At 44.9% G+C, this 2987-nt stretch overlaps 1 protein-coding gene across 6 annotated transcripts in view; it reads left to right on the plus strand.

Moving 5' to 3' along the window:
* Positions 1-2987, plus strand: part of Etfbkmt (electron transfer flavoprotein subunit beta lysine methyltransferase) — a 65097-nt gene that overhangs the window by 11612 nt on the left and 50498 nt on the right. The gene's annotated exons all lie outside the window — the stretch shown is intronic.

The raw sequence follows: 2987 nt of genomic DNA on the forward strand, positions 1-2987 counted from the left end.
TTGAAATTTTGGATTTGTACTTACACATGCTATACTTCCTATTATCTAATTTAAAAGTTGAACACTGCCACTTTGCATGTTATAAATACCAAATTTAGTCCTTCCAAGGTACTCTCATAGTCTTATACATTGCTTTGGAATTGTCTTGGACACTTGAATTACATACTTTCTAACAATAAACACCAGGACACTGGGATGATAAGATTAGATTTAAAAGGCAGAGAGGGAACAAAATCAAAAACTACAGTAATTATATAGGAATTTGGGGGCTAGGGATGCAGAATATTGTCTTGGAAGGTTTTTGTTGTTTTGTGTCCAACTGTGTGTCTGAGCATGGCTTTCCAGCCACTACCTAAGGTGTTGGATCCTGACTTATGCCGTACCAGGGATTGAAACTGAAAGGTAAAAGTTTTAAAGTTGCCCCCCCTAGACACAAAGTTTATAGCAGAAGAAACAGGTTAGGCCTCAGAACTGTATGTTCCAGGAAGCCTCTCCTAGGGCTATAGAATGGGTAATTACATTGGCTGGCTCAACAGCTTTCTCCCAGAAACTAGCTGACCATAAATCTTAGAGAACAATCCTGAGAAGCAGGAAGCAGGTTCTCTCAGGAACTAGCAGACCATAAAGTTAAACAATCTTGAGAAGCAGGAAGCAGCTTCTCCTAGGAAACAGAGAGTTTCTCCTTGTGAGTTTTCACTGGTATTCTTCACACTTTCCAATGACGCCATCCCTGCCCCCTCGGGTTTTCTCCCTTTAAATACCCTTTCTCCCAGTCTCTCGGGGTTGAACTCCACTGCCCCTGTGTGGGATATGAGTCTCGACCTCAGTGCACTGGTTCCTATCGATAAACCTCATGTGATTACAGCCAGGATGGTCTTGTGTGAGTTCTTGGGGGGGTCGCGTCATCCTGAGACTTGAGTGAGGGTCTTTGTACAAACTAGGCAAACTATCAACTGAGCGAAATGCACTGCGATCTTAGAAGTTTTGTACTTGTGATTCTGGACCTTTGGAAGTCAGAGGATTTGTGATCACCCACTGAATCAACTCCTGCTACATGAAATTTTCATTAGTATCTACTGGGACTTAGACATGTAAGCATGCAGCTAGGGAAGCAGGTGGAGTAACTTCAGCTCCTCACCACTCCCTAAGCTCCTCTAAAACCAATCTCACAGCCCCATTTCCAGCTTTGTAGCAGACCACCTGCTGCAGCTTCCCTTCCTCCCTGCCTCCATCTACAAGGGATCACCCAGATCTCAATCCCCCTAACTTCCCTCCTGCTTCTCATTGCTTTATCCCAGCCCCTGCTTTAAATCAAGCAGGCATTTCCTGGAAACTCGCAGGCCACTCAGGTCAGGGATGCTGGTAGATTAGTGGCAAAATTCACAGCCTTCTCAGCTGCTTCAGTACCAATTCCCTAGTCTTATACCCAGCTTGGTAACAGACCATTTGCAGCAGCCCCACCCCCTTCGCCAGTGTCACACAAATTTCCAAACTCCCATTCATTGCTTTATTCCAGTATCCCAGCCCCAACATCAATAGGCATTCCTTGGGAATAGCCCAGGCATTTGATTTTGGACAAGGAACTGAGGTGTATATTTTACGAATCAAAGCAGACCTAGCCTCCATGTTCTCCCAGCATCCCCCAGTCCCTACCTGCCATACCCTGCCTCCAACCCTGAATTTTCCGGACCAAGGGCTGAGCTGCCCTTACCCCAGAGGCTCTTCCCTATAGAATCCAGACATTTTAGTCTGTTTTAGGTCTAGGGATGAAGGGGCCCATTTATTCCATTTGTCTCCAGTCAGAAACTAGGCCATAAGTCATCTGTTCCAGCAGCAGACCCCAAAAGTCCAGGAATAAGACACCAAGGAATGGTCAGAAGATTGCCACAGGAATGGGAGATACCTGATCTCAGGACAGGTCATCTGTGCTGGGCAGCCCATCTGTGGTTAATCATTCATGACCCAGGGGGGCAGAATTTATACATTTTGAACCCATTTTGCCAAGGAAGTACATATTTGGAAAGAGCAGCCATAGACCCCAATGAAACTGCCTTGGGATACAGCTCAGCGGTAGCCTGTCTGCCCAGTATGTATGAGCCCTGAGTTCAAGCCATAGAACTGAGGGGAATAAAGTCAATGAAACGAGTGTCTGAGCAGAAGCCTCAGTAACGTGAACACGTTGAATAGCTGCCCCCAACCCCCTTCTCTGTGTGAATCCAACCCTAGCGTCATGCAAGCTAGGCAAGTACTCTGTCACTGAGCCACCTTTGCAGTTGAACGTCTCATTTTAACTGACGAATCATTACCGTTGACTTCAGGGAAACAAGTCTATCAGAGGTAACAGGCCTTATGATCCACTTTGCTTTTGGCTAAACATTTTTTTTTTTTTTTTTTTGGTTCTTTTTTTCGGAGCTGGGGACCGAACCCAGGGCCTTGCGCTTCCTAGGTAAGCGCTCTACCACTGAGCTAAATCCCCAGCCCCCTTGGCTAAACATTTTTTAAATGCATCTTTATTTAGAATTCTACCCATATCTCCTAGAATAGTTCAAATACTTATACCAGAGATAGGAGTATAAAGGTATAATAAGTTGAAGTGGAAATTTCTGATTTCTTTGGAAACTAAGCTATGTCTTATGTTTTGCTAAAGCAGACATAGAAAGAATGTTAAAGCAGACATGTGGAAGGAGTTTTTGCTGCAGCAAACATGTGATGTTCAGAAAGAATATAAATATATTCCCACAGACAGTGGGTAGAGGCTCTGGCACCTTGCTCTGCCTTACTGGTCTTTGCTGAGGAGGCTCTGGCCTTGGTTTGCCTTGCTTGGCATTGTTAGTCTTCACTGGTGATGGTTCTCTTTGCATTGCTGATTTGTGAGTGGTGATTGCCCAGTGGACTGGATTGCACCAGCTGATTCCTGTTGGTGTTTTGCTAGAGGACTGGATGCTGAACTGTTGCTGACAACAAAGACTAGAATAGACACAAAGAAC

This window comes from Rattus norvegicus, chromosome 4 (genome assembly GCF_021556685.1).
Source record: "Rattus norvegicus strain SHRSP/BbbUtx chromosome 4, alternate assembly SHRSP_T2T, whole genome shotgun sequence".
In the NCBI taxonomy this organism is placed as follows: Eukaryota; Metazoa; Chordata; class Mammalia; order Rodentia; family Muridae; genus Rattus; species Rattus norvegicus.